The 19,955-nt window shown below is 36.1% G+C and overlaps 1 protein-coding gene across 2 annotated transcripts in view; it reads right to left on the bottom strand.

Moving 5' to 3' along the window:
• ehf (ETS homologous factor) overlaps positions 1-19,955 on the bottom strand; it is a 54,838-nt gene that overhangs the window by 22,244 nt on the left and 12,639 nt on the right. The gene's annotated exons all lie outside the window — the stretch shown is intronic.

The raw sequence follows: 19,955 nt of genomic DNA, 5'->3' as shown, positions 1-19,955 counted from the left end.
TGTTGTCACAGTCCCTTTCTCAAGGAAATAAAATCTCCTAGTGGTAAAACATTATAATTCTGATTTTCATCAACATGATGCAAGTTTTTACAACCACCCATCCATAGAGGAATAACTGAAAGCTAAATAGAAATACCTGGTACCTATTCTCTGACATTTAAAAGTGGAGAGAGGTAGTAGAGGAGAAAGAACACAATACAGTACTCTCCTCTCCCCCAGTCTATCTCTGTATAAATGATGATTGGTGCCTTTTGACTTTTTCTTTCTCCAGAGTATCTATCTATTATCATATATCTATCTGCATGTACACACATGCAACTTTATCCATTTGCATGTTAGTCGCTATATTCTCATATCATTCTGTTTCTTCTGTGGGGACAGATGTAGAATGAGTTATCTGTGGTACATTGGCCTCATTGAAGTCAAATTAGGACTTCATGGAAATGAAGTATCCATTTGCTGTGTAATGGAAACAAGGAAATAGCTATCAATCACATTTTATGCACTCTGACAAAATTAGAAACATTCCTATTTTAGTTAGGGATGAAATTTTATGTATGTCGATACAAGAAGCCTTATCTTAGTAATGGTACCACACCACTGACTCTAAACCAGTGGTTCTCAACCTGTGAGTCCCCAGGTGTTTTAGCCTACAACTCCCAGAAATCCCAGCTAGTTTTCCAGCTGTTAGGATTTCTGGGAGTTGAAGGCCAAAACATCTGGGGACCCACAGGTTGAGAACCACTTCTCTAAACCATCTCTTCCACAAACAAAAGAAAAGGAAAATCCTAAAGAGGTTTCCTTACAAAGAAGGAACAAGAGGAATACTTTTCCAATTTGTTCTTCTCTACCACACTACCAATCTATTTTGTGGCAGCTTTTTGTTGGTCACAGAATACTGTGTGAAGAAAAGTTTGTTTCCAGGTCTCTTCCTTCAAATGGTGGATCCTCTGCACAGATTACTTTTCTTGAGAACTCAGCTCTCTGCTAGAGAGGCCCTAACAATACAATCCATAAATAACTGGATTCCCCAAAATAAAATCCACAAATGTGAAGTGCCAACTATAGAGTATTTCTGGACTCTCATTTTTTTCCATGCTTTCCTGTATGTGGATGAAAATCCACAAGTAATTTCTGACAATATTTACATAAAGACAAATAAAAAACAGCTAATTAATATAAAAAATTAAAAATAATGCTGAAGGTGGAAAGAATCCTTATCAGAACGAAGCTAATTTGGGCAGATAAATTTCCACATGAGTTAGAAAAACACCAAGAATAATATAACACCAACTCTATTCTTTGCAGTTTCTTCTGTTAGAATCTCGTTATTGTAGTCTAAGTTGCTCAAAATATAATTGTTTGTTTCATCTGTTTAAACAAGTGTATTTAAAAATGATTAATTAAGACTTCAATTCATCTGTATTCTCCTAGTTTCCTCAATAGAGTCTGGCCCAGATACTGAATACCTTTTATGGTCTTCTTACATCTTAGGAGCTCAGGTGGAGAAGTGTGTTAAAGCACTGAGCTGCTGAACTTGCAGACCGAAAGATCCCAGGTTCAAACCCCGGGAGCGGCGTGAGCAACCGCTGTTAGCTCCAGCTTCTGCCAACCTAGCAGTTCGAAAACATGCCAATGTGAGTAGATCAATAGGTACCGCTCTGGCGGGAAGGTAATGGCACTCCATGCAGTCATGCCAGCCACATGACCTTGGAGGTGTCTACAGACAACGCCGGTTCTTCAGCTTAGAAATGGAGATGAGCACCAACCCCCAGAGTCAGACATGACTGGACTTAAAATCAGGGGAAACCTTTACCTAACATCAAAAGGCCATAGAATTACTTTGGACAATATGTCATCACTAATATTCTAGAATGAATGTTTCCAGTGCTTATTTGAATGTTTCCAGTGCTTATTTAATCATGGCCTGATGTCACAAACAACTTGCAGTAGAAAAGTGGCTCTACCGCACCAAAGAAGTGCAAAGACCACTAGGAGTCGTCTTCTCATTCTCCCAGGAAGAACGAGAGGAAAACCAGTTTGGCCACAACCAACAGCCAAATAAGACGTGGCAGGGTATCTGCTTCCTCCCAATCTCCAACCCCATACTCTTCATCAGAAAGAAATACCTACTCTCCTGAGGTTGTAGACATAAAACATGAAAGAGCCAGCCTCTTTCACTAAGTAATTATATCTCAGAAAGAGAATTTGAATCTCAATTCATACTGGATATAAACGACTCAAATTTGTAGTATTATTATTAGTCTAATCTCTTCCTTCTAAGGAAAGATGTCATATTTATATTTTCCCTACTACACCCTTCTTGTATGTTTCCTGTCTTTTTTGTTTGTAAGACTGGAAACCACATCTCTTTCTCTTGCTGTTGTTGTTGATTGGTGTGAATCTCTAGGAAATAATCATTGTGTCAAAATGGAGATGAGAGGGAGAGGGAGAGAAAGTAATTTTTACAGATAATAGCCTTAATCCAATAGTCAGTTATGATGCAAATAGGCTATTCTGATGCCATCTCTTAATCTGGATGGAATACACTTCGTGCCTCAGTGTTATTTCCTTTTAATGTCCCATGGCTATACAGGCATATCTCAGGCCCCTTCTACAATGCCATATAAAATCCAAATTATCTGCTTTGAACTGCATTATATGGCAGAGTAGAATGGGTCTAAATTAACCAAGTGTATGATAAATGAGCTTCTTTTTACAAAGTCTTCTTAGGTCCACCCAGCTACCTTTCCCCCTCATCCTCAATTTAATTAGAATGAAGTTTAAAGCATTGGATAAGCTGGATAAACAGACTTTTGGTGTTAGGTTGCAGTAATGTGTCTTAAGAAAATAAGGCAACAAATATGTGCTGAAAAGCAGCAGGATTCTACTGTAGTGGTTCTTATTGTATCCTGGTGTGCATACCTACAACATACAAGATAAATAGCCACAGACCTCAAAATCCCTTACAGCAAAACAGAGAAGAGAGAGAGCAGATAAGCCTGCTTCACCAACTACCAGCAGCAAGATTCAGAAACTCAACTCTCTAAGTTTGGTCACCAAAATGAACATCATTAGAAAAGTGGAGACTTATGAAATCCTGTCTGACTAGTTGCTTCAATCCACATGTGTTTATTGTTAATTTTGAATTAAATATTTGCTAAAAGAGCTTAACTGCTCTTTTTTGTGTCATAGAAACTTATCCCTGTTTTTCCATGTTATTTCTGCTTCTAGTACCATAGTTTCTGTTAAAGACATAATGCAAACACATCTACTTTGTTAATTGAGATATCTAGGGAGGAGATGGCAGAGCCCAGCATTGAACTTTGAAGAAGTTCAATTTAACTTCCTTAAAGTCTTAAACTGGACTTAAACTGAAAGTTGCTTTCACGTTATGGTCATAATTATTTCAATTGGCCCCTCAGAATATGACAGTGCCATTTTTTCTTGTGAAGCTGTTTTCCTGTAAATAATCTCTTCTAAAAGGAAGAAATATTTGGTTATCAGATATTTCTTCTGGTTTCCAAGGCACTAGCTAATCTTCTTTAGTCCAAAGAAATAGAAGTGTTACAGGCTCACAGATATTGATGGTAATGGTCCACACAGGCCTGGTCCAACATTGAAGCGGCTGAAGCAGCCACTTGGGGCGCACATCGAAGGGGGGCGCTGTCGAGGCCTCGACAGCGCCCCCGAGTTGGCGCAGGGCTTCAATCGCTCATGCGGACACACCAGCCACACATCCGCGTGAGCAATAGAAGCCCCACAGAAGGAGGAAGGCCTCCAGGAAGGGCTAGCTCTTCTCGTGAGGCCTGGCGAGATTTCGCGAGTTCCCGCAAGATTTTGCGAGTTCTTGCGAGAACTCGCGAGGCCTCACAAGAACAGATAGGCCATCGCAGCTGCAGCTGCCACCGCCGCCGGCACCGGTATGTGGGGAGGGGGGCGCAATTTCGGGGGGGGGGGCGGCCCTAGGTTCCTCTACTAGGCGAAATTACCTAGGGCCGGGCCTGGGTCCACAGCATGCCTTCTTAGAGTGATATTTCAAATCAGTACTTCTTACTTTGATTAAGTGTATTTAGTATCAGCTTGCCATATCATTTGTGGCCGTTCCTTCTATAGCAAGTCAGATAAAAAAGAAACCATTATTGCTTGCTCCTGCCTTCTTTGTGCTTCACACTGGTGGTGTGGACAGAACAAGGCAATGAAAAACAATACTAACTCAGCTAGGATATGAATAGACAAAACAACCAGACCAGAACAGCAGTCTATGCAAATTATCCCAATTTGCACCAAAATGCACATCTCTGTTTCACAATTGTAAAAAAGGAACAAGTAATATGAATGTTAGACTTCAGTGTTATATGAAAAGTCCATCATTTTCTAAGTTTGTCTTACAACATGGAAGGCCAATGTTCAAAATAAACAAGTAAAAAGCCTAGCTCTCAACCTAGTTTATTGTGTGCTTAGATCTATGATAACATTGTCCAGAGTAGGAAGGAAAATTTTGAGACCATTTTGAAAATGTATTTCCTTAATATTTGCAATTTATAATTTCATTTGCTCTTACATCAGCAGCAATGTTGGAAATAAAATATGGTAGCCAGATAGCCTATAGAATTTCAGCTACTAACATTTCTAGTGATAATTAAAAAAATTACTTGCTGTGCAGATACCACTGATATTGGTAATACCCACCTTTGGGAATCTATGGGAAAATTCCCCATCCCCTACAGAGATACTTAAATTGATACTGACATACATCTGACTGAAATATAATGCTAGGCAGCCATTTCCTCTCTGCTCTGCAGTAGCATGTATAAACTCTAATAATAATAATAATAATAAGTTTATTTATATCCCGCCTCCATCTCCCCCGAAGGGGACTCGGGGCAGCTCACAGCAAAATCAGATACAACACAATGATAAAATAAAATATGAAACATCAAAGAACAATAATAAAAACCAATAATAATATATACACAGCAGCCGAGAAAAAAAAAAAACACAACACGGTATTAAAACATCGAGTTTAAAAAAAACTATCACACTCTATTACACTATACAATTATAGTACTATGATTCCACTATCATGGTAATATCCTACGGAATCCTGGGAATTGTAGTTTGGTGACATACTAGTCTTGGGTTGAGAATTCAGGCTATCTTTCCCCAAACTACAAATCTCAGGATTCCATAGGTTGTTGTCATGGAAGTTAAAGCAAAATCTCAACACTAGAATTGTTGGTTGTGAAAGTGCTCTTAGGACCCATCTGCACAGGCCAATTCAGCCAGTGCATGGATAAACAGACTCTATAGAATCCACATGATATACTGAGAGCAACCAGAGAAAGGGAGGAAGGAGAGACCATTTCCTTCCTTCCCCATCTCATTTTGCCTCGATGCTCCAGCTAGCATCACTACACATACTGAGTGGCGATCATAACCAGTTTCATGACCAAAGTTCACAAACACCTTCTAGCTACCAGGCCGGCTTGGTGCCATGCGGTGCAGACTCCCACCATCCTCTAAGCTGCCCTGGTAGCTGGCCATGCAGATATAAGCAGCGCTGATCCGGAGTACCCCACATCGAAGCAACACTGCCATTTCTGGCTTGTGTAGATGGTCCCTTTATATTGTCCCAGTATGTAAGGCAGTTTCATTTTACATTTGTTGTCCTTCTCTGATTGTTTACCTGAATCTTGGGTCATTCAATTTGTGCTTAAAATACAATGACAGAGTGAAATATCTGGAGGAATCGGGTTGGTACCTTAATTTCTCTGCTACCAATAGGAAACATGTTAAAATTTAACCTGACCTGCTTGAGTCCTTACACAGCAGTAATGAAGATTGAACTAATTCTGTAATCTCAGGAAAGGCCAATGCCAGAATTGATCCTAATATCAAAGGAAAAATCGCATGGCATTTCCTATATAAATTATATATTAAAGTTACATATCTATTTGTAACATTACATTTTAAAGAAGAAAAATATGGACTTCCAGTGAACTTTGACCTGTTTTTACAGAACACTAAATGCACTTGTTAGTTAAGTACATATATGCATGCCTGTGAAATCTGTGGGTGCACATCTGCAATTCTGTGGAATTATTCTAAATGGTTAACATACATAGGCATCATCAAATTACCTGTTGTTTTCAATATGTATGAAACTATTCAGTCATACTATTTCATCAATGATAATGAGAGGCTTCATCCAACTGGTTAATCTTTGGTTGTGAGAGATTCTCACTAAAATCCGTAGTCTAAAATCTAGTATGGAGCAGGCTTGAAAACTGTTGTATAGGCATCAATTATTTGTACAGTAAATTCCCTCACCTACAGTGCTGGCTGTTCTGCTGATGGGCATACAGCGTTAGATAAGGACCCCAGCCTTCAGAATTCAAATATCTTCTGAACGAATGGTAGTATTTTGGGCAAGACTAACAATGTGTTCTATTGTTCATTTTCATTTTGGATTTGTAATGATAAAATTGTAGCTGTTATTTATTAAAATGTGTCACAATTTTGGATGCTATTTGATATATTTGATTTTGGTTCACTTTTCCAGATGAAAGTTTTCTGGAACTGCAGCTCCAAAACTAAAGTTGCGCATTTTATTTTAACACCCAATTTACCTTGCAAAACTATGGTGTGATCAAAATATCATAACCGAATCAATCAATCTTTTTAAAAGGAGTTTATCTTCCTCAAATGTTATTCCATAGTAGGAAACAAACAAACCATTTTAATGGGACTTGTGTGTGCAGATACTAGGATATCAATATATTGATATTAGCACATCTCCCATCACACATGCAAAATATGTTTATTTTGGATGACAATGAGAGGAAAGAATGGAGTTGCATGGTCATGTGGCCCAAAATAATACAAAGGGTTGGAAAGGGGGATCACCTCCTAACAACATGAGTTTGCCAGGAAAAAATGTGCAGCCGCTTACAGTGATTGACCCGCAATGTATGTATGACCTGTGGCTTTAATATGACCATAGGGCCAATGCAGACTAGGAAAATGTGTTACCAAGCAGAATTCTTATCATCAGTGTAGACAAGCAATTGGCAAAATATGCAATATAGTATGGGAGACGTAGAATAGCAAATTGTATTTATTCAGTCTCTCCCTATCCTTCTGGTAGATCTGTATTCAATAACAGCTATTATTGTAGAAGTGTATTCATTTCTCTTTATGTTGCTTCAGCTTGCATCTCTTTTTCCCTTTCACCTTCCAATGCCTAGATTTTAGTCCTCCCAGTCATTGTCCTGTTCAGCCCATCATTTGTTACTCTAATTACTCTAAAGTTGGTGTGTTTATCTCAGTGTTGCTAGTAGTATGCATAATCTCATTTCTCTGATTTTCAAAAGTATGGCCATACTGTTTCCAAATTCAATTCAGTGGATGTTACAAAAATGGGTTTTTAAAAAATCAAATTTAAGTTTGGATTCAGCATCTATGTTGGGACATGCTTTATCTGAATGGATTTAACCCAAATCATTAAACTGTTTCTCAAAACTGCTGTAATCAAGCAACTTTGACACAGCTCTGCAAAAAAAATTAAGACATTGAGTGTTATTCCCCCCCCCCCCACACACACACACACATGAGCTCCCTTCTAATTCTAAGGCATATTAGAATAAAACATTATCCTTCTCTTGTCTCTTTTCAAAAAGAATCTTAGAGTTATAGTGTATCAGTTTACCCCTATGATACTTTATTATCCCTATGATACTTTAACACTACATCTCTTTAGGTCTTTAACAAAAATAAAAGGAGGAATTGCACTTTTAGGGAACATTGTATCAGGTTTTAAACAAAAACATAATAGAAATCACTACAAATAGCCACTCTAAAGCATGCAATGAGTAGAGATGAAAAAAACAACAACCAGCAAATCCCAAGGACCAACATCACCAAACTCTCACTTTGTTAGACCAGTATGAAAAATGAAGAACTGGAAAAGTTGAAACCTGTTTGATCTGATTTGCAACCCCATCAGATGAGGGCAAAATCGGCGGCATGCATAAGTTCGCCTTCCCTTTTCTGACAGAGCCCACCAATTCCCATCCCACAATGCACTGTAACTTCTAGCGGGGCTCCAGCATAAAGGGGAAGGCGAGCCAGCACATGTCACCATGGTGGCAACACAAGAGGCTTTCCGTATTGCCTTGAATCAATTGAGGTAAGCCGGGCGGTGAACTGGGACGGGGACTGGGATGAGTCCAGCAATGCAGGCCATGAGGCAACGGGTTCCTCACGCCCTCAGATGGGCACCGCTGGAATCACCACAAACCGTAATCATTCTGGCGGCATGTTTGATGAGGTCATGGTAATGCAAAATCAAAGCAGCATAAAAATCAGAGTTTCAGAAAGTTTTGTTTAAATAAGAAATTATTAAAAATTATTCATTACAGTATTTTAAAAGTAATTCAACACAGTGTCTCATTGCATGTTTGGAAAGTAAGCTATCTATAGCATCAGTGAGAAGATAAATCTACTCCAACTTTTACATTTAATGGAGCTATCCAAGGTGCTGAACGTGTTTGAGAGATAGACTTCACTTTGAAGAGCCCCTTTGAAATTCAGCTTGAAAGCCAGAACAGAACCATCTTCCCATTCACATGGGAATTATCAGCCACCAAAAATTATAGTACCTTTTTGTTACTTTTTAAAACAAGGTCTTTGAGATTCCTAAGAAAGTGGCATATAACCTTTAAAGCAGCTAGAATATTATTTCAACATTACCTCTTATTAGATCAAGAAAACAACTTTCTCCCTTTACTTTTGGCTTACAACTGAAATATTCCCCTGGATACAATAAGGATGGAGGTTAACTCACTGCAAACTAATGTATAAGAAGTAACTAGATCAGGGGTCCCCAAACTAAGGCCCGGGGGCCGGATAAGGCCCTCCAAGGTCATTTACCTGGCCCCCGCCCTCAGTTTTATAATATAATATTTTTACATCAGTTTTAATAATATAATATATTGTATATACATATAGTATTGATAATAATATTATGTTATACAATATAATACTAATAGTAATACCATATAATAATATTAATTATATGTTATATATTACATATATAATAGTATAGTGATATAGTTCAATATATTAATATATAATGCTAATATTGTGCTATGCTAATAATATAATGTATTGTATGTACATACAGCTGCTCTGAGTCCCCTTCTGGGTGAGAAGGGTGGGATATAAATGTAGTAAATAAATGCAGTAAATAAATAATTAATTTTAGACTTAGGCTTGGCCAAAGTCTGAAATGACTTGAAGGCACACAACAACAACAATCCTAATTAACTTGACTATCTCATTGGCCAGTAGCAGGCCCACACTTTCCATTGAAATCCTGATAGGTTTATGTTGGTTAAAATTGTTTTCATTTTTAAATATTGTATTGTTCTTTTGTTGTTGTTGTTGCACTACAAATAAGACATGTGCAGTATGCATAGGAATTTGTTCATTTTTTTTTCAAATGATAATTCAGCCCCTCAACAGTCTGAAAGATAGTGGTCCGGCTCTCTGCTTCAAAAGTTTGAGGACCCCTGAACTAGATGATAAGCTTGCAACAAGTAAAAACACTGACAAAAATTCTGGAAGAAGCCTTTCTATAGGAAAGCTGTGTTCAGCTTCCTACTGCCAATACTAATCATCAAATTCTGAAGAACCAGCTGTAGTACAATGCCTATTTCTATCACAATAATGTATTAGCCACATTAGACTATCTTAGATCCCACAGATGAATTATTGAAAAATAGACACATTCAGTTGAAAGAAAATATGCCTCAAACTGCATAGGCAGCCTTTGCCTAATCACATGCAAATTATGTGAAAAGATTTATGAAACCAAAGCCAATGCCAAAACATAAGTGTAGTTAGATTCTTCCTCCCAGGAGCAATAGGCAATACTCCAAAGGCATAATCTTTTCTGATGTGCTACCACACCTACATGTGGATGGATTCTCATACGGCATTATAGAGTCTTGTGATGGTATGCCCTCCCACACCACCCTCTGTGATCTCAGAGGGAAAAAGCAAACACAACAAATAGCTATCAATAGAACAGTTATGGAAAAAAGTGAAAATTTTAATTAATGATGTAAAGCAGTAAGGTTCTTACAAACCATCTGAGAATTAGTACAAAAGGGACATGAAGCATGCATTGGAGATAATGATGAACCAATCTATCATATTCCTTGCCTCATACATACACACTTATATTCACACCCCCTTAAGTCCCATACTGGAAGAAAGGTGGAATATAAATTAAACAAATAGATTTTGATAAATTTGATTCAAAATGAAACTGTTGTGAATTTTTCACACATCCAGTGTGTTGCAGTGGTTTGAGTATTGAATCCAGACTCTAAGAGACTGAGGTTTTTATTCCATTTCAAATGCAGAAAACTCATTGGCTACCTTGGGAAAGTCATGCTTTTACAGACTAACAGAAATACATTAGCAAACCTGTTCTGAATAAATCTTGCCAATAAAATCTTTGATAGGGTTTTCATAGGCAGGAGCAGATTTGGAAGCGTAGGAGAAGGAGGGGGACTACGGTAGGGAATCTTTCATTTTGTATATTTTCCATGCATATTTTTTGCCAATTTGGATAATTTTTTGTCCAAAACAAATAGAAATGAAATTCTTACCCATCCATTTAGTAGCTGAATGTAAAATAGTAGAAGAAACTGAGAGATTAAGCACATAGGTATATACAGATAAGTAGGGAGAAGTTGGGTATGGATATTCATCTAAGTGGCAATCAGGAATAGAATAGGACTGCATTATATTATTAACAATCCCGATAACTTTTCTAAATTACATACACTTTGTTCCATCTGAAAAGATTCGTATCTTTTTTGGTTGCACTAATGTGACTTTATTATTGGTAGGGCCTTTACAAAGTCCTTAAAAGTTAATGGTAATAAATATAAAATTCAGTGGCTTGGATCTTAAATGTCTACAAACAGACTTCCTGTCTCCTCTTTTCTCCTGTATCACCCCAGGTTCCACTTCCAGTTGGGCCATTCCAGAATGGTGTGAGTTTCTATAACAAGAAAAGAAAACCAAGGAAAGTGCTCCTCTGCATACACATATACTTACACACACACACACACACACACACACACACACACACATATCATGCATATGCCTTTGAACAATGGCACCTTTCTTCTATAAATCCATGAAATCACCATCGTTGGTTGTTCTTTTATCCATATTATCTCAAAAATAGTAAAACATGGAGATATCATTAGTGCAGAGAAGAGATTTTGAAGGGTGAAGAATGTGAAGGATGGAATATTATTTTTGTCAGAATACCAGAACTTGCTGTGATCCTCACACAATCAATTGTCAACAGACTCAGAACAAACAGAACATTTCCTTAAGTGAAGCACATATGAACTTCATGTAAGGCACAAGCTGTATTCACTGCTGGAGATTTACTGAGTTTTATTAGTCTAAAAGAAAACCAGATGTTTATAGTTAAGGGTTTGTATGGTTTTTTTTTTTTGCACAACTATGTAATCCTTATGTGGATTAGTTTGCTTATAAAATTTCATACATTTTTTTTTTTGCCAAAGTAACTCTTACATTGACAACAGCTAAAGTTGTGGATAGTTATACTTGGTTTCCAGTGAAAATGGAACTAGCCAGTATAGAATTTCTGTACATTTCTCTGCATGGGTCACACATTCTAATTCTTCCCCATGTCTAGGAGAAGGTGCTCCCAGGATTATGGCACATCTGTAAGTTATGAGGCATAGAGTTGCAGTTCCCAAAAGTAACTTTTATGAGCTCTACCCTACACAATCAGATGCAATCTAGTTTTATTCATTACAGAATTGTATCTTCAGACATACTTTTCATTCATCACATGACACTTTTAATATTTTTATTAGGGGAAGAAAAAATTGAGAAAATTAATACAGTATTTTGTGCTGACCTTTTACTAATGGAATACTGTTCAACTTTTGCTCCAGATTCAGAGGCGGTTCAACCACTAGCCCAACTAGGCAGTTGCCTGTGGCGCCATCTTGTGGGGGGCGCCATCGAGGCACCTCCTGTCTCCTGCAGCCTGCCTCCGCAAGGTATTGAACTGCTTTTTCTGTTGATTTGTTGTAAAACATGATGTTTTAGTGCTTAATTTGTAAAATCTTAATGTAATTTGATGTTTAATAGGCTTTTCCTTAATCCCTCCTTATTATCAAACATTTTCGCTTATCCAACGCTTTTATTTTTCAGTGATTGGTTTGGGGGGGGCACCAAAATTCTGTTCGCCTACACTTGAAAAATACCTAGGGCCAGCTCTGTCCAGATTATTTGGATTTAATATCCCAGAGGCCACAGCTAACACAGCCATGTTGAACATGCTGCAAGTAGAGGTTCAAAACATATTGAGGGCTAAAATTGAGAACCATTGTGCTAATCTGATATATATATTTTAAAAAACCACACACACAAATAGTTTTTGTCACTATTTCAATGCAGTCAAGCTCACCAGAAACCAGTTAGGTGGCCTAAGCTCCAGCTCAGTTGGACACATACGAACAAAACAACAACAGATATTTAGGGCCAAAATAAGACATGAAACCACAATGAGTAAAGACTTGAATTGCTTAGAAAGTAAATAATATATGACCTAGTCTGATTTAGACCAAGATTATAATGGGGAGAAAGGATAATGATATTTTTTACTCTTTGCCTACTTTTTGCATTGGAAGGAAATCAAATTGGGGGTGGTTTAAGAAAGTTTGAGGGTTGATCATAGTCTTAATTATGTAAGGGTAAGAACTGATTTTTTTAAAACTAAGAATTTAACAAATTCCATTAAAAGTGGGAGGGAAAGAAGTTGGTGGGAATGAAAAAGGGGGACTCAAATGTGAAGGAATGCAAAACTAACCAAATTACTCATCCCGAAGTCATGACTAACTTATAGTCTCAATTTTTGTTCAAAAATGAGTTGATTTCCCTTGGTTGTAGCCCCATGTATGTGAAGTTAATTATTCCCTCCTCTAACAAGAAAAGAAGAAAAAGTTTCATTCATCATCAAGATTGCCTGGATGCCTCCACTCCCTCCCTCCTTTTGCTAAAATAGCTCCCCATCTGGCTTTGTATAGAGGCTTATTAAAATCGGACCGGATTCAACAATACAATGGAGCATTTATATGTCAAAAGACTGGAAACAGGTTGTCAAGGTAAAAGCCACCGTAAATAAAGCTGTTAATTCAGTTGTTGGCATGGGTTTCTGTTATCTTCGGAGTACCTTCCAAAGGCTAATAAGCCTGCCTTTCATTTCAGTTGGCAGCATAGCTATTTTCTATTTTTTTAAAAAAAATAAATTATAATAATTATTTTCATTTTGCACCTGCTGCTTCACTCCAGCAACAGCCCAGACCATGCCTTGATTTGCTTAACTATTTGAAAAACAAAAGCAGAGAGAGGGATCATTCTTGCAACCTAAGCCAGTTTGAAAAGGGAGCTTTTCCAACATATTTTCATAAGAATGTATTGGGTTTTATTTTAAAAGACAAAACAATAACAACAACAATGGGCAGCACCGCATTCTTTGTCTGCAACTGTGCTGTGCCAACTCACAGCCCCATTTGACAAGAAAGAGCAGTTAGCTGTGATGGCATTTGATATTGTATTTTTCCATTTATCAGAATTCAACAGCTAATTTAGGTATATTCAATGTGTAGCTAAAAGCTGGATTTCAATTGTGAAGGAGTTGTGGGAAAAGTTGTTCTGAAATTTATCCTTTGCTTTAGAAGCTTTAAGTAACAATCCCACAGCTAGGAATATGGGAGAAAAATTGTGAAAGTGAAATTACAATTTGTAATTTACCTCTGGTTGCCCTCTTGAATTCAGTTGGACCTGCTCTTAAATTAGCATCACTTGGATTGCAATAGTTACCTTCCCTTAGTTCTCAGCTTCTTCTAGATTCTCAGAGAGAATATATATATGGTTGCTTCAGGGGTTGGTGTAGGCTCGAGATTAGAGATTTAACTACCATCCTTCATATGGCCTCATTCTAACTGTTACTGAGAATTTCTTTGCTTTGATGGCAGGATACAGTATGCCAAGCTACGGAAAAATCTAGCAAAAAAATCCCTTTGAGACAATGTACCTTTGTGCCATTTTAAAGAAACGAAAACTGGTGAATTTTTGCATACTAAATGACAGTTACACATTCCAATGACTGATTAATCCTAAAATGCTTGCTGGCACAGAGTACTGGAATATATTTTACTCATATTTGTATCTTGTCCAACCTCAATAGATTTCAGAACAGCCATTCTTCATAACTAAAATGCTTTTTTTGGGGGGGGGGGACAAAAGGAAGGCCATTGTAATAGTCTATTTAAATCATATTATGTGTATGTGTGCCTTTATTTCAACCTATGCAAGCCCCATGAACTAAACAGGACTTTCTTTGGCAAGGAATACACAGAGGTGGTAACTACTGAAGTTGTTACCAAAGAAGAGGGGATCTTTGAAGATAAAACAAACAGAAAAAAATGAAAACTGTCACGAACTTCACTTTTACCATGATTAAGGCTTCAGATCTATGGAAATGTACATGGGAATAAGTCACCCTGAAATTACTTCTGAGAAAACTTGCTTAAAACTGTACTATAAGACACACACTCACCAGAGCTTAAAACTGAGTATGAATAGATACAAAAAGAAACTGCAGTTTTTTTTTTTGTGAGATAGGGAAGCAAGACAAGGCAAAGTAAACTCAATATGGAATGGGATCAGTAAAATCCACTCGCCTACATGAGAAATAAAGTTGGGAAAAGTACTTTCTTTGGACTACAACTCCAGAAAAGATTTCACCAAGATTCAGAGTTATGATCCAGAAAAGATATGGTGTTCAAAGTACACTAGTTTGAAACTGCTTATGTAGATTCATTGTTAACTATAGACAAAGAAAAAGTTATTGTTTTGCTGTTTTTTTAAAAAAAAATCAGGAGATGGGTGAATTTTAATGGCTGGCTAACATGTCTATAAGACTGGAAATATATGCAGGGACTCCTTTCAATAGCAATTCAATCAGAATAACTATTTATTTTCTTGTTTTGTCAACATGGTTGTGATTCCTTATGGATGTCTTTTATTTGATTTATTTCCTTTTTTTCTAATTTATTGCTGAAAGTGACTTACAGTATAATGTAGTAAAAGAAATATCTAAAACAATCTATAGAACAAAATTTTTTAAAAGCATTAAACAACAATCCAAGTGAAAGGCGAATTTTAAAATGTTAAAACACATTTTAGAAAGCATATTATGTATTAATAGCAGAACCAACTAGCAGAGGGTAAGAAAAGTCTGATATGACAACAAATGTATTTCTGTCTAACCTAAAATGTTATCCTTAGACTTTGTTAAAATTTGTTAATCAGTTTTTGTCATAAAATTACAAATACAATTACTACACATTTTAGTTATTTTATTTAAGACCCTTATTAGTTGTGTTTTGTATGACATACAATGTGTTTAAAATTAATGTGTTTAAAATTAAATTTGTGTCAAGTAATTTAGTCCAATTGGCCTTCAAGGTAATTTAACAAACATAAAAATAATCAAATGCAACATACATGTTTCAATATGGCATAAAAACTATAGGTAAACATAAATGCAGCAGAAAATGCACCTACTGTTGCAAAGGAACATTAAAACCTTTAACTTTGTTTTAAACAGTTACATGGAGACAAGAAGCTTTTTAGATCTTAGGAATCCGGGTGCCACAGTTAATAAGGTTCAATCCATAAAGATAAAGATAAAGATAGGTATAGACACAGGCATTTTTAAGTGTGTGTGGGGAGGATAGAGAGAGAGAGAGCAATATGTTTTAAATAGTACTACTATTATTTATTTATTTATTTATTTCTGGTATTTCTACCCCGCCCTTCTCCCCTAGGGGACTCAGGGTGGCTTACAAATTGGCAACACAGTGCCATCACATCAACAATACAATAGGCATTAAAAACTAAAAACATTTAAAACATCATAAAAACCAATATACAATAATAAACATTACCATGCATGTCTTTGTTTCTTTCCCGCCCTTTTTCTCCTTTTTTCTTTTTTTATTATTTATGTATTAAAAAATCTTCAATAAAAATGATTATAATAGCAAAAAAACTACATTTTACATAAAGTTACATCTTCCCAGGAACTAAGGTTGCCAGGTAAAAAACAAGAAAGAGCTCTTGTAATTTTGAAGATTCTGCAGAACAGTAGGTGCAACTTACAGGTCAAGAAACACCTGCTGAAATTTCTGATTGTGCATAACTATTAAAGGCACAGGAGCCTTGTTCTGTTTTCACCTGGTAACAAGAACATAGAGAAATGAAAGACAGAATTGAGAAAGTTATTCAGTCAGTTCCAGCTATTCCTTTGTTCTCTGTTGGGAAGAATTATTCCAGAAATCAAAGGAAGATAAATATAACTTTAAAAGAAAATATAAAGTACTTAGGAATAGTAGTAACTAAAGTTTTAAGTGAAACGGAAAGGAATCTTACAGGCATTAAGGAAAGAGAGAGAGAATTGAACACAACAGTGCACATTTATCCTGGTTTGGCAAGATAGCTTTATTTGAAATGAAAATTTTCATTGAATAAATTCCAGCAATTAACAAATAAATTTTGCAATAGCAGGAAAAAATAGAATAAATAAATGTTACTGGTACAAATTACAAAAAGAGGGAGGATTGGGACTACCTGAAATTAAATGTTATTTTGAAGTGAACCAATTGAGAAATGTGGTAGAAGGGATAGTAAACAAAGTTGATATAGACTGGATGGAAATGAACATCAAAGGTATAGAAATGAGATTAAATATATTTTTAAGGAGTGCTCAAAAATGGAAATCAATCAAATGGGAAATATACCATTGAAAGATGTATTAACAATATGGAATAACTATACAAATTATCTAATTAAAGGAAATTCTAAAAAAAAATACTCCACTTATAATTGAGAGGAAATTTCCCAAAAATTTTAAAAATGTAATGGATAAGGAGTTGAAAAGGAGGAAATTAGACAAAATTGGAAGCTGGATAGAACAAATAAAGGAGAAGAATAATTGTAATGAGTACAATTTGAACAACGGTTTAGAAGTTGGAGGGGAAGTAGCTTCAGGGAAAGAGAGCTAACAAAATTTGAAAACATAATATTAAAAGAGCAGATGAAAGAAGAAAATTAGTATCAGAAAGGGATAACCAGTTATATAAAATATTAATAGAGATTAAATGGGGGGAAGGGACACAAACAAGGAAACTGTAGGAGGAGGAATTGGAAACAAAAATAGGAGAAAGAAATTGGAAAAGATTATGGAGAGCAAGTCACCTCAAGAATTTAACAAACAGAAAAAAGAAAACTACTACAAGATGGTTTGGAAATGGTACTTGACCCAGATAAAGATACATAATATGGATAAGAGCGGTTCAAAAAAAATGTTGGAGGGGTCCCAAGAAATGAGAACGTATATTCACATGTGGTGGCAATGTAAATATGTACAGAGGTTCTGGGGAAAAGTTATAATAGAGATAGAAAGCATTATGAAGAAAAAAAATAATAGAAATACAGCAACTATATTGTTATCTTTATATGATACAGATGATTGGAAAGTGAAAAGAATTTGATAACAATGTTGTTAATGGCAGCAAGGCTATCAATAAAAATGGAAAGGAGAGGTAGAAATTAAGACCGAAGAATGGTATAAGGAAATATGGAAAATAGCAATAAATGATAAATTAACATGTAATTTAAAGGTTTAAAAGCCTATGGAAAAATAATGATTTTGAAAGCATATGGGAAAAAATTATTGAAGAAACATTGAGAAAAGAAGGTAGAAAGCAACCCTCACTAGAAGAAATGAAGCTTTGGTGGGACTATGAAGAAAAGAAGGACTCTCGTGATAGGAGCAAGACGGGGGAAATGAAGAGAAATACATATATGAATTATAGAGGTAGTATTTTGTAATGAAATGAAATAGAAATGTAAAAAATTATTATTAACAATAAAAAAAGAATTCTTCCAAGAGAGATATTAGATATTATCCTGATCCTTCAATTTGTTGCCTTGACTTCTGAGAAATGGCTTACTCATTTGTATTGCCTATAGAAAGTATGGCTTTCCAATGATTTCTACCCCAAAATCATTGTGACTCATATGCTTTCTACTGGTCTACACCAGGGTACATTTTACCCATGTACCAAACATTTCCCTTACTTAGAGCAGGAACAAAATGTTCATTTGTAGTAACAGACAATGGAGGAGGTACCTTGAAAAAGGAATGTTGTTTTATGTTCTTTGTCTAATCTAATACTGTAAATCTTGTTTATATTTAACGCGTTTTAATTGTACAGTATTGTGTTTTAATTATATTGAAGTTTTTAAATATGCAAGATGCATATGCCATTTTATGTAATACTTTTTATTGTTGCATTTCTATATTGTATTTACAGTACAGTCTCACTTATCCAACATAAATGGGCCGGCAGAATGTTGGATAATCGAATATGTTGGATAATAAGGAGGGATTAAGGAAAAGCCTATTAAACATCAAATTAGGTTATGATTTTACAAATTAAGCACGAAAACATCATGTTAGACAACAAATTTGACAGAAAAAGTAGTTCAGTACGCAGTAATGCTATGTAGTAATTACTGTATTTACGAATTTAGCACCAAAATATCACGATGTATTGAAAACATTGACTACAAAAATGTGTTGGATAATCCAGAACATTGGATAAGCAAATGTTGGATAAGTGAGCCTCTACTGTATTTATTTGTCAGTGATTGCCTATGGTCGAAGTCAGGTGTCCTCAGTGTTCAAGCAGAGGGCTGGTTCATGGTTCTTCAGACTGTTGGGAGGAGGTGGAAAAAAAGCATGAACAAAATCCTATGCACACTGCACATATTTTAATTGTAGTACAAAAAAATGACAGAACAATCCAATATTTAAAATGAAGAACGATTTTAATCAACATAAATTTACCAGTATTTTAATAGGAAGTGTAGGCCTGCTTTTGGCTGATGAGATAGTCAAATTAATTAGAATTGCTGTTCTTGTTGTGTGCCTTCAAGTCGTTTTGGACTTAGGACAACCCTAAATCCAAAGTTCAAGGTGGGGACTGAGTAAATGACCTTGGAGGGTCGCTTCCTGCTTATGGGTCTTAGTTTGAGGACCCCGGTCTAATAAACCACAACTCTAAGAATAACCATGTTCTTTGTTATTCTTAGAGTTGTCAAGTCAGTACTATGCCTGAAATGTCAGGGCCAAAACCTGAGACCTAGCAATGGCTACCCTGGGCTGTCACAAAGGGCAGCCCTAGTGATGTTATAAAAATGTTATTGTCACTTAGCATGATAAGTTACAAACCACAGTTATACAAAGTCCACCATTCAAATAAAAACACTAAATTTAAACAATGAGAAACACACACACTTTTCCTAGTCAGCACTCTTACCCTGATATTCCTCCACCCTGCCCCAAGAACTGGAGAAGAGAGATCAGACTTTGCCATCTGGTTATCCTAGTTATTCTAAACTCCTTGTGCTCTAGCTCTGATAGAGCAAACTATCAGAAGGCTTTCTGACTTCATGATTCCTGAATCAGGGCCTAGAAATCATTATAGAACTTAGCAAACTATGTTCAGGAAGGGAAAAGAGGAGGACCCAAACAGTTACCATCCAGTCAGCCTGACGTCAATACCAGGGAAGATTCTGGAACAGATCATTAAGGAGGAAGTCTGCAATCACTTAGAAGGGAATGCTGTGATTACTAAAAGTCAACATGGATTTCTCAAAAACAAGTCATGCCAGACTAATTTTTCAATAGAGTTATAAACTTGGTAGATACAGGAAATGTTGTGGATGTATCATATCCCAATTCCAATAAGGCT

Source organism: Anolis carolinensis, chromosome 1 (genome assembly GCF_035594765.1).
Source record: "Anolis carolinensis isolate JA03-04 chromosome 1, rAnoCar3.1.pri, whole genome shotgun sequence".
NCBI classification, from domain to species: Eukaryota; Metazoa; Chordata; class Lepidosauria; order Squamata; family Dactyloidae; genus Anolis; species Anolis carolinensis.
Note: the sequence above shows the minus strand (reverse complement) of the source record. Positions and strands in the feature narration are given on the sequence as shown.